The sequence below is a fragment of the Hyla sarda genome (genome assembly GCF_029499605.1).
Source record: "Hyla sarda isolate aHylSar1 chromosome 1 unlocalized genomic scaffold, aHylSar1.hap1 SUPER_1_unloc_20, whole genome shotgun sequence".
Taxonomy (NCBI): Eukaryota; Metazoa; Chordata; class Amphibia; order Anura; family Hylidae; genus Hyla; species Hyla sarda.
The window spans coordinates 167,501-181,285 of record NW_026607582.1 but is presented as its reverse complement, the minus strand read 5'-3'; the positions used below and the strand labels follow the sequence as shown (position 1 = coordinate 181,285).

Below are 13,785 nucleotides of genomic sequence, written 5' to 3'. Positions count from 1 at the left end.
TGGTGTGAGAGTCTCTGCTGAATGTCCTCGTTATATTATACACCGGAGAGTCTATATAATGTGGTGTGAGAGCCTCTGCTGAATGTCCTTGTTATATTATACACCGGAGAGTCTATATAATGTGGTGTGAGAGTCTCTGCTGAATGTCCTTGTTATATTATACACCGGAGAGTCTATATAATATGGTGTGAGAGCCTCTGCTGAATGTCCTTGTTATATTATACACCGGAGAGTCTATATAATGTGGTGTGAGAGCCTCTGCTGAATGTCCTTGTTATATTATACACCGGAGAGTTTATATAATGTGGTGTGATAGCCTCTGCTGAATGTCCTTGTTATATTATACACCGGAGAGTCTATATAATGTTGTGTGAGAGCTTCTGCTGAATATCCTCACTATATTATACACAGGAGAGTCTATATAATGTGTGTGAGAGCCTCTGCTGAATGTCCTTGTTATATTATACACCAGAGAGTCTATATAATGTGGTATGAGAGCCTCTGCTGAATGTCCTTGTTATATTATACACCGGAGAGTCTATATAATGTGGTGTGAAAGCTTCTGCTGAATATCCCCATAAAAAATTAAATAGGCATATGTGTTTTATGTTAAAGGAGTTCTCCGGTGCTTACATATCTTTTCCCCTATACAAAGGATAGGGGATAAGATGCCTGACCGCGGGAATCGCGCCGCTGGGGACCCCCATGATCTTGCACGCGGCACCTCGTTTGTAATCAGTCCCCGGAGTGTTCACAGGGCAGGCGGCATGTGACGTCACGCCTGCGCCCCCGTGTGATGTCACGCTCCGCCCCTCAATGCAAGCCTACGGGAGGGGTGTGATAGCTGTCACGCCCCCTCCCATAGGCTTGCATTGAGGGGCCAAGCGTGATGTCACATGCCGCCCGCCCTGTGATCGCCCGTAATCAGACCCAGAGCGAACACACTCCGGGGACTGATTACAAATGGGGTGCCGCGTGCAAGATCACGGGGGTCCCCAGCAGTGGGACTCCCGCGGTCAGGCATCTTATCCCCTATCCTTTGGATAGGGGAAAAGATGTGTAAGCACCGGAGAACCCCTTTAACATAAAACACATATGCCTATTAAATTTTTTATGAGGATATTCAGCAGAAGCTTTCACACCACATTATATAGACTCTCTGGTGTGTGATAGAACGAGGACATTACAAACGGGGACTGAGTTCAAACGGGGTGCCGCGTGCAAGATCACGGGGATCCCCAGCGGCGGGACTCCCGCGGTCAGTCATCTTCGTCTAAGTGATTATTTACCCAGGGTCTATGGAAGTGTTGCACGTCTTTTTTTAATTTTTTTTTTACATATGTATGAAACGTAACATTATGCAATAAAAAAAAGTAATGTTAAAAAAATTTATATTTATCGTTGTGATCGTATGGACCTGATTTATATTTTAATGCACAGCGAATGAAAGGTGTTAATACCATGTAAGATTGGTGTCACAAAAAAGAAGCTCTCAAACGGCTCTGTAGATGAAAAAAATAAAAGAATTACGGGAATGTGGAGAGGAGGAAAAAAGAAAACACAAAAGTTTAAATTTCCTTGGTTGATTTAATAAAATCTGTGTTATTCTCTGCAGATTCTTGTACCAGGAGATCAGAGGAGAATCTTATATCTTCAGATTATAAAGCAGATGATGATATCACACAAGATACATATGAAGAACATTCCATTATCCCAGATACACCCTCAGCCCTTCACAGCCAAGATCTGTCATCTCATCCTTATATACAGGTCCTGTCTTCTCATTCATCGCTGGATGTTAACGAAAAGAAAGGTCAGAGAAGGGGTGTTGGACATCAAAAAGCTCATTCAGGAAATAAACCATTTTCATGTTCAGAATGTGGGAAATGTTTTACTTCTAAATCAAGTCTTGTTAAACATAAACAAACTCACACAGGGGAGAAACTATATTCATGTTCAGAATGTGGGAAATGTTTTACTCGGAAATCAACTTTTGTTAATCATCAAAGAACTCACACAGGGGAGAAGCCATTTTCATGTGCAGAATGTGGGAAATGTTTTACTGAGAAATCAAGTCTTGTTAAGCATAAAAGAACTCACACAGGAGAGAAGCCATTTTCATGTTCAAAATGTGGGAAATGTTTTACTGAGAAATCAAGTCTTGTTAAACATAAAAGAACTCACACAGGAGAGAAGCCATTTTCATGTTCAAAATGTGGGAAATGTTTTACTGAGAAATCAAGTCTTGTTAAACATAAAAGAACTCACACAGGGGAGAAGCCGTTTTCATGTTCAGAATGTGGGAAAGGGTGTGTTCAAAAATCAGATCTTGTTAAACATCAAAGAACTCACACAGGAGAGAAGCCATTTTCATGTTCAAAATGTGGGAAATGTTTTACTCAGCATTCACATCTTGTTCAACATCAAAGAACTCACACAGGAGAGAAGCCAATTCAGAGCAGTAAGTGATGCAGACAACACATCTATATATTCACCATGTACATAGGATATCTGACATTTATACATATATCATATACTGCATCTCCAAACTTGTTACCAATTGTTAATAAAGGTTTTCTTTCTTATATGATTTATTATTCTTATATTCATCTCCGCACACTGGACTTATAATAAATGTAATATTGTCCCTGACGTTGTATATAGGGAATGTAGCGCGTCAGTGTTGTCTCCGCCCCCTTCTCATTATGATTATAGAGACTTTAATTCAAGGCATCAGACAGGATCCGCGCGTCTCCCTTGAAGATCGTCTCTTCTGAACATAAGACGCTGCAGATACTTTTATTTATCACAAACCCTAGACCAGCGTTTCCCGTCTTGACGTCTATTTTCGGTCTCAGATCATAAAATCCATTTTTCTATATGAGAAGTCGTCAATATGTCAGCGTCCCCCGGGTTCAGTAAACATCGGTGTAATTCTTTTCCTTTTCTTTGTCCTCCCCGGGGTATAAAATCCCTAGAGATCTGATCACATCTGGTACAAGATCTCTTTACTTCACACTTTGCGCCATTATTACACGGATTGAAGACCCAGTTACACGCTCGTAAATTCCCATATATGTCGTGGATTGGAAGGAAAAAGGTTGGATAAAGCAAAGATAACGTGAAACAGTTGGACCAAATGAAAGAGAAATTATTATTAATTAGGCAGGATTACAATGGAACCCGCATTAACACACAGCAGGTCACATGATTTCTCCTGGGTATATGTTATGTGATCAGATAAGAGAACTGTCTTTATAATGTCATTTGTCCATAGTTCAGCCAATCCGGAGACAAAGAAAGTATATACGCATTCATCTTCTTTATCGTGACTCCAGATGCTCCTTGGTAGGTCGTGATAATATGAGTATCTTACACACACGTAAGCAGAAAAACAACTATTCATGACAAACAAAAATGTAATTGTTTCATTGCCTCTTAAGAATCAACTTAATATTAAAAGTAAGAAAAGTGGTAGAAATTCATTGATTTCTTTAACATATTTCACCCTTTTGATAATTATCACACATATATTGATGTTATTAGCACAGCACACGTAGAGGAGTTTTATTAGCATATCACACATATATGGATTGTTTTGCACTTCTCATCTAACAAACATCCTACCTGTCCGAAACTGACCTGGGCTAGTTCTTCATTAACCCCTTAAGGACTCAGGGTTTTTCCGTTTTTGCACTTTCGTTTTTTCCTCCTTACCTTTTAAAAATCATAACCCTTTCAATTTTCCACCTAAAACTCCATATTATGGCTTATTTTTTGCGTCGCCAATTCTACTTTGTAATGACATCAGTCATTTTACCCCAAAACCGACGGCGAAACGGAAAAAAAATCATTGTGCGACAAAATCGAAAAAAAAACGCCATTTTGTAACTTTTGGGGGCTTCCGTTTCTACGCAGTGCATATTTCGGTAAAAATGACACCTTATCATTATTCTGTAGGTCCATACGGTTAAAATGATACCCTACTTATATAAGTTTGATTTTGTCGCACTTCTGGAAAAAATCATAACTACATGCAGGAAAATGTATACGTTTAAAAATGTCATCTTCTGACCCCTATACTTTTTTATTTTTCCACGTACAGGGCGGTATGAGGGCTCAATTTTTGCGCCGTGATCTGAAGTTTTTATCGGTATGATTTTTGTTTTGATCGGACTTTTTGATCACTTTTTATTCATTTTTTTAATGGTATAAAAAGTGACCAAAATACGCTTTTTTGGACTTTGGAATTTTTTTGCGCGTACGCCATTGACCGTGCGGTTTAATTAAAGATATATTTTTATAGTTCGGACATTTACGCACGCGGCGATACCACATATGTTTATTTATTTATTTTTTGCACTTTTTTATTTTTTTTATGGGAAAAGGGGGGTGATTCAAACTTTTATTAGGGAAGGGGTTAAATGACCTTTATTAACACTTTTATTTTTTATTTTTTTTGCAGTGTTATAGGTCCCATAGAGACCTATAACACTGCACACACTGATCTCTTATACTGATCATTGTTATCCCATAGGGGGCTACAACACTGCACACACTGATCTCTTATACTGATCATTGTTATCCCATAGGGACCTATAACACTGCACACACTGATCTCTCATCCTGATCACAGGAGTGTATTAACACGCCTGTGATCAGCATTATCGGCGCTTGACTGCTCCTGCCTGGATCTCAGGCACGGAGCAGTCATTCGTCGATCGGACACCGAGGAGGCAGGTAAGGGCCCTCCCGGTGTCCGATCAGCTGTTCGGGACGCCGCGATTTCACCGCGGCGGTACCGAACAGCCGGGATACTTTCAGTTTCACTTTAGAAGCGGCGGTCAGCTTTGACCGCCGCTTCTAAAGGGTTAATACCGCACATCGCCGCGATCGGCGATGTGTGGTATTAGCCGCGGGTCTCGGCCGTTGATGAGCGCCGGGACCGAAGCGATATGATGCAGGATCGCGGTGCGAGCCCGCTTCATATCGCTGGAGCCGGCGCAGGACGTAAATATACGTCCTGCGTCGTTAAGGGGTTAAGGGCATGTATAGAACTTGTAGTCTCATTGATAATCCCATCCATATTGCCAGCATATTTATTTCATTTATTTGCCAACTCAACTCCCCATCCGGTCCAAGACGGGAACCACATCCACGACTTATCTGCAGCTGAAAACAATTCTCGCTTATGTCTGTTTCCCCCAGAAAATGTTTTAAATAATGAAATATTTGCGCGTGGTCTAATGGCTGCTACAACTCTTCCTATAGTCCAGTTACCCCATGTTCCCATAGGAAGCCATGAATAGGTCCTGTTACCACAGATGTAATAGAGTCCCTGCTTTAGGACCCTAGGAATCATCTTACCATGAATCCGTACCATATTACGGTACAACTGAGTGTTACAGATCCCATCATCCTCATCTGTCTGTTCAGGACGGGACACCTGGGGGCACAAAAAGCTTTAAGAGTTGGACAAAACATAAAGTATTACAGGCACCATCCTTCATATCACACGGCATCTCCCTGTACTCCATGTTATATATCAGGGTGACATTCTTACAATTCGTTTCTCCAACATATACCTTGGGCAAATTAACAAGTCGACCTGTAATTTTGGCTATGTAATTCAGGTACATGGGACCCAAACATATTGTGGGTGTAGAGACAATACCAGCAATTTCTAGATATGTATCCTGGTCTGAGAGAGGATTATGGGAAGTGTGATCAACATCTATTTGTACATCATAGCTATAATCTGTGAGATTCACATCATTCATTGATATAGGGGACACCTATTAGAGGAATCCCCCTGTGGGTAGTAGGGATATGGGAACAGATCCCGCAGTCAGTCGTGTGTGTATATATATATATATATGGGAACAGATCCCGCAGTCAGTCGTGTGTGTATATATATATATATATATATATGAGAACAGATCCAGCAGTCAGTCGTGTGTATATATATGAGAACAGATCCAGCAGTCAGTCGTGTGTGTATATATATATATATATATATATATATATATATATATATATATATATATATATATATATATATATATATATGAACAGATTCAGCAGTCAGTTATGTATATATTTGTGATCGGGGCTCCATACGTGTACTAGTGACAGGAAAGATTGCCTACATACCTATACAAGATCTTACCCTAGCATAGCGGTCTGAGTTGTGCCATAACCGCGCAATGAGGGCACGCCTATAGAGGGCAAAAAGCAACCATGCTAGGATAAATACAATTCCTGAAATAAAACATCCTACATCCAGCATCAATCTTCACATACCCGAAGTAGACTATACCTAGTGTGCTGGAAGAGTAGCCCTGACCAACTAGTGACTACTAGAGGTGGTAACCATACCTTTGAAACCATGGTAGTAACGTCCATCTGTAAAGAATCAACCTGAGAATAACATTCCCTGCCAAATATACTAACTGAACTCTACCTATCACCATCCCTACTTGTGACATTACTTCAAATGGACACGAAAAGGCTAACTTCATGGCCGGTCTGACAAGCACCAATCCCCTGCTATTTAAGAGGCAAAAACTAAACTGACAGGTAAATGACAAGAAATACCTATCTACCTGATAGACCGTGTGGGTCATGTCGCCTAACAAGTTTCACGAAGGCACCTTACCTGATTGAGACTGTAACAACAGACATACCTAACTAGCCACTGTACTGACCCAACTGGACTTGGAAGTGATGACCCGTTGCAGATGACAGCTCCCTGCGAGAGCAACGTACCTGTAGACGTGACCAGTGTTTAGGTGAACCATCATGCCTGTAGACCTGACAGGTCTTTGTGACACCGTTGTGCCTGAACCCGACACAGGTCCCCGCGGAACCATCGAGCCTGTAGACATGACAGGTCTTTGTGAAATCATCGTGCCTGTAAACGTCACAGGTCTTTGAAAACCACTTTTTTTTCTTTTAATACATAAGTGTGAAATGCCATATTGAGATTGTATGCTATCTCAAACGTGTCAGATTACCTACATAACCATGTCAAATCAATTGCTCTGAAATGAGACAGCAGCAACCACGATTCAATCCCCGATCCTAAAGAAATGAGTCATGTAACTGTGTATTAAATGCACAATATATCTGCAACTAAATGCTGGCCCTCCTTAAAAGAGAACATGCAATTATGCCGGATAGTTGAATCTGTGTACTATAACGAAATGATAACGTCATTGAGAAATACAACAGACGAGGTTGTATCTGACCTGAAAACGTGTCAGGTCATAACAAAAATAACACACAACAAAATTGCTCTGAAAACGAGTCAGTAGCAACTGGCATTACCCCTTTTAACCTGAAGAGGAGTCAGGCAACAGGGTAACATCATGAGTATGCATGACAAGATACCTGTATGAAGCTGGCGTGTTGTTCTGAAGGCGTGTCAGTAACAAAAATGACCAATTGTGTCCAATACCCTAAGCAAATGATCTACCTCCCCTGTGTGCACCGCATGAAACATGTTAACCGTATGTACGGCATAAACTGCTAACAGTATACCCAACTACAAGTCGCTACTCAATATGTTATTGCTCTGAGACATGTCTGTAACAATAACCTATGTGGTGCATCCCCCCTGCAGACGTAGGAGGTTTAAGAATATGGGCTCGATATATCTGCAATAAATGTAAGCACCATATGAATACTGTAATCGTGTATTGTAAATATATGTACAGCCAGAGGTGCAACTGCTATTCAACACTAGGAACGAATGCACATAATAACCTACCCGCATACAACTATGGTAGTATGCAACAAATGCTGTGTACTGGTGCATGTATCATACACAAGCTGGGAGCGTAAGTACCGTGAAAACGTAAGGAACGTTATGAATTTATGCTCTAACAACATTATGAGTACCTCATACATGCCTAGAAAATAAAGTGTAAACATATATCTAAAAAGATAGACAACGTGCAACTATGCCGGATAGTTGAATATGTCTACTATAAGTAACTGATAACGTGGTCATGAAATACCACGGAGGAGGCTGTATCTGTCCTGAGAACGTCTCAGGTCATGACAATAAACCACAAAGTAATTGCTCAGAAAATTCGTCGGTAGCAACCGACATTAACCCCTTAAGCTGAAGGAGTCAGGCAAATAGGGCAACATCCTAACAAAGCTGTATAAGCTTTCCGTATAAACACTATGCACGAATATGCAGTATGAAAGCTATGAGCATGAGTACAGTAAAGCTACGGGAGCATATGTATAGTGTAGACTCTAAGGATGGAAATGTAGAAAAACTATTACCCATGTGCAGTACAACAAAATAAAGCTATGAACGTAACCAGACTGAGCGTAACGTGCAACTATGCCAGGTAGTTGAATCTGTGTACTATAACGAAATGACGTAATCGAGAAATACAACAGACGAGGTTGTATCTGACCTGAAAACGTGTCAGGTCATAACAAATACACCAACGACAAAATTGCTCTGAATACGAGTCAGTAGCAACCGACATTACCCCTTAACCTGAAGAGGAGTCAGGCAACAGGTTAACATTGTGAGTATTCCTGAAATTAGTTGCTCTGAATGTGAGTCAGTAACAACCGCGATTCAACCCCTGAAGGAACGAGTCAGGTGACCGGGTATTGAACAGCCGATTAGTGCCACTAAAATGATGACCACCCTTGAACGAGTACCTGTGCCGGATAGTTGAATATGTGTACTATAACTAACTGATAACGTAGTCGTGAAATACAACAGAGGAGGTTGTATCTGACCTGAGAACTTGTCAGGTCATGACAATAAACAACAATGCGATTGCTCTGAACGAGTCAGTAGCAACCGACATTGACCCCTTAACCTAAAGAGGAGTCAGGCAATAGGGCTACATCCTGACAAACCTGAGTGAATTTTCCGTATAAAAGACTATGAACGAATACACAGAATGAATGCTATGAACATACGTACAGTAAAAGCTACGGGAGCATGTGTGTAGTGTAGACGCTATGGATGAACATGCAGAATAAATACCATTACCCATGTACAGTAAATGCTATGGATGTTAGTGCAGAGAACATAACAGAATGAATGCTACATGTACGCAGAATAAGTACTACAACGTGTCAGCATAATAATTACTACCATCGTATGTACAGAATGAATGCTACGAATGTCCGTGTAGTGTATTGCTACAATTCTATGTGCAATATACATGACGTGAACATGTCTGTGGTATGAATACAAGCGTATATGTGGTATAAATGCTATGAGCGTATAGTGGTATGATACTATGAGCAGTATAATGCTATGAGTATACTTGCGGTATCAATGCTAAGAGCGTATGTGCCTGATGTAGGCCATGTGTATGTGCAGTATAAATGCTACAAGTACATGTGCAGTATAAGCGTTGAGCATATGTGCTATGAATTAATATGTGGTATGACGCTATGAGGTATGAGTACTATGAGCAGTATAATGCTGTGAACATGCTATGAGCGCGTGGCCACAACTGCATGAAACAGCATGACACTATGTGTGAGAACCGTATGAAACCTGCATGTATGAATGCGATGAACGTGTGAACAACAAAACCATGACCGTGTAACCAATATAACTGCCATGAGCGTATGAATGCGGTGAACGTGTGAACAACAAAACAATGACAGTGTAACCAATATAACTGCCATGAGCGTATGAATGCGGTGAACGTGTGAACAACAAAACAATGACAGTGTAACCAATATAATTGCCATGAGCGTATGAATGCGGTGAACGTGTGAACAACAAAACAATGACCGTGTAACCAATATAACTGCCATGAGCGTATGAATGCGGTGAACGTGTGAACAACAAAACAATGACAGTGTAACCAATATAACTGCCATGAGCGTATGAATGCGGTGAACGTGTGAACAACAAAACAATGACAGTGTAACCAATATAACTGCCATGAGCGTATGAATGCGGTGAACGTGTGAACAACAAAACAATGACAGTGTAACCAATATAACTGCCATGAGCGTATGAACCCTGCGTGTATGAATGCGATGAATGTGTGAACAACAAAACCATAACCGTGTGACCAATATAACTGCCATGAGTGTATGAAACCTGCGTGTATGAATGTGGTGAACGTGTGAACAACAAAACCATAACCGTGTGACCAATATAACTGCCATGAGCGTATGAAACCTGCGTATATGAATGCGGTGAATGTGTGAACAACAAAACCATGACCGTGCAACCAATATAACTGCCATGAGCGTATGAACCCTGCGTGTATGAATGTGATGAACAACAAAACCATAACCGTGTGACCAATATAACTGCCATGAGCGTATGAAACCTGCGTGTATGAATGCGGTGAACATGTGAACAACTTAAGAACCGTGAGCGTGTGACCACTATAACTGCCATGAGTGTATGAACCGTATAATTGCTATAGGCAGTATACTGCCGTAACCAGTATGAAATACCATTAACATATGAACCGAATGATACTTTGAGCGTATGAACCAGTGATAATTACGAGGTGTTTGATTGCCATGAACGTAACATGGTAGAAAGAACGTAAGACCGTGAATATGCCAAGAATATGTGAACAGCATAAAAGCCAAGTTTGTGGACCATGTAACACACCAGCGAGTGAGAGAATAACCATGAGGTGAACATCATAAACGAGTTTGCCCAGTATAAATGCTGTGAATGTATCGTCAGTGAGTATATGTACCGTATATAATGATATTAGCACATGAAACTGTATACATACTATGCGCGTACAAGCAGTATGCCATAAGCGTATGAATTAACCATGAGAGTACAGACGATAAGAAACTCATGGAGTTATCAAACCGTGAAGATGCTCAACTCGTGTGCACCTTGTACCAGTAATGCGTGTATGCCCATAATAAACCAAGTGTATGAACCGTATGGATACCATGATCGTGCAAACAACGAGTATTACACTGTGTATACTATGATTTAATTGGATGTAGCCTATGTTATATCTCTACAGAGCATTGCACCCTACTGTATACTATATTGAAGCAAGACAGTCTGCAGAGCACTGCATCAGCACACACAGCATATGCTACCCTGCAACGTGATCCTCTGCAGAGTATTGCACCACACCAAACAGTAAATGCCACCCTGTGTTGCAACGAGACCCTTCGCAGAGCACTGCACCACACTGGACATGCTAACTGTAACGACCCTCTGCAGAGCATTGCACTATGCCCTATATAATATGTTGTATTGAAACCATCCCATCTGCAGAGCATTGCACTAACTGTATAAAGTTTATTTATGAGACCATCTGCAGAGTATAGCACTATACTGTATATAGTATATATTATATTGTAATGAGACCATCTGCAGAGCATTGCACCTTAACTATATATCATGTATACTATATTGTAACGAGACCATCTGCAGAGCATATCGCCATAGCTGTATATCATGTATACTATATTGTAACGAGACCATCCGCAGATTATTGCACCATAACTGTATATCATATATACTATATTGTAACGAGACCATCTGCAGAGCACTGCACTATACAGTACATGTTATATTGTAACGAGACCCTTTGTAGAGCATTGCACTATGCCCTATATAATATGTTGTATTGAAACCATCCCATCTGCAGAGCATTGCACTAACTGTATAAAGTTTATTTATGAGACCATCTGCAGAGTATAGCACTATACTGTATATAGTATATATTATATTGTAATGAGACCATCTGCAGAGCATTGCACCTTAACTATATATCATGTATACTATATTGTAACGAGACCATCTGCAGAGCATATCGCCATAGCTGTATATCATGTATACTATATTGTAACGAGACCATCTGCAGAGCATATCACCATAGCTGTATATCATGTATACTATATTGTAACGAGACCATGTGCAGATTATTGCACCATAACTGTATATCATGTATACTATATTGTGAAGAGGCCATCTGCAGAGCAATGCACTATACCGTTATACAGTACATGTTATATTGTAACGAGACCCTTTGCAGAGCATTACACTGTACCGTATACTGCAAGGGCACCGTATACCCCGCAGAGCACCGCAGCACACAGCAAAAGTTATATTGAAACGACTCTTTGCAGAGCATTGCACCACACTGTATACAGCAAACGTTATATTGAAACAACCCTCTGCAGAGCATTACACTATACTTTAGATTAACGATAGCAGCCAAGCTGACAGGACCGCCTAACGAGGACTGGGCAGCTGCCGCAACCTGTCCCAAGGGCATAGACAATTGTAGCAGGCAGAGCCAGCCAGAACCATACCTGCCCTATATTACCTTATAATCCGAGTGAGACATCATCCCCAGATAAGACAGCCAGCACCATACCTGCCCAATATTACCTTATAATCCGAGTGAGACATCATCCCCAGATAAGACAGCCAGCGGAGCTGCCAGGGATGCGGAGCTGCCAGGAATGCCGCGCCTGCACCCCCCCCCGACTCATGATCAGCGAGGCCTCCGCACCGTGAGCAGCAGCTCTGAAGATTTTTGTGGGAGATTCAAACACCAGCCTGCCACAGGAAGCAGAGATTCCACAAACGACACGAGCTCCGCCCCTGTAGGAGAGGGAGGAGTTATATACACACACCCCCACCTGTTCCCAATGAGCCCCACCTGGAAGTGCAGGGAGCGATAATTACTTCCGCCCCTCGCACAAACACAGCCCATCAGGCTTTATACATATATGAGAACAGATCCAGCAGTCAGTCATGTGTGTATATATATATATATATATATATGAGAACAGATCCCGCAGTCAGTCATGTGTGTATATATATATATATATGAGAACAGATCCCGCAGTCAGTCATGTGTGTATATATATATATATATGAGAACAGATCCCGCAGTCAGTCGTGTATATATATATATATATATATATATATATATATATATATGAGAACAGATCCCGCAGTCAGTCGTGTGTATATATATATATGAGAACAGATCCCGCAGTCAGTCGTGTGTATATATATATATATGAGAACAGATCCCGCAGTCAGTCATGTGTGTATATATATATATATGAGAACAGATCCCGCAGTCAGTCGTGTGTATATATATATGAACAGATCCCGCAGTCAGTCGTGTGTATATATATATATATATGAGAACAGATCCAGCAGTCAGTTGTGTGTGTATATATATATGAACAGATCCAGCAGTCAGTTATGTGTATATATATATATATATATGAGAAGAGATCCCGCAGTCAGTCATGTGTGTATATATATATATATGAGAACAGATCCCGCAGTCAGTCATGTGTGTATATATATATATATATGAGAACAGATCCAGCAGTCAGTCATGTGTGTATATATATATATATGAGAACAGATCCCGCAGTCAGTCATGTGTGTATATATATATATATATGAGAACAGATCCTGCAGTCAGTCATGTGTATATATATATATATGAGAACAGATCCAGCAGTCAGTCGTGTATATATATATATATATATATATATATATATATATATATATATATGAGAACAGATCCAGCAGTCAGTCGTGTGTATATATATATATATATGAGAACAGATCCAGCAGTCAGTCATGTATATATATATATATATATATATATATATATGAGAACAGATCCCGCAGTCAGTCGTGTGTGTGTATATATATGAGAACAGATCCAGCAGTCAGTCATGTATATATATATATATATATATATATATATCTATATATGAGAACAGATCCCGCAGTCAGTCGTGTGTATATAT

General features: G+C 40.5%; 1 long non-coding RNA gene across 1 annotated transcript in view; it reads right to left on the bottom strand.

Annotated features, from left to right (window-relative positions):
* Nucleotides 1-2,789: 2,789 nt before the first annotated feature.
* Nucleotides 2,790-13,785, bottom strand: part of LOC130298094 (uncharacterized) — a 13,210-nt gene continuing 2,214 nt past the window's right edge. The window contains exons 2-3 of the long non-coding RNA XR_008849739.1: nucleotides 5,368-5,446; nucleotides 2,790-3,398 (exon numbers count right to left, since the gene is read on the bottom strand). This is a non-coding gene — a long non-coding RNA (uncharacterized LOC130298094). The remainder of the gene's footprint in view (nucleotides 3,399-5,367; nucleotides 5,447-13,785) is intronic.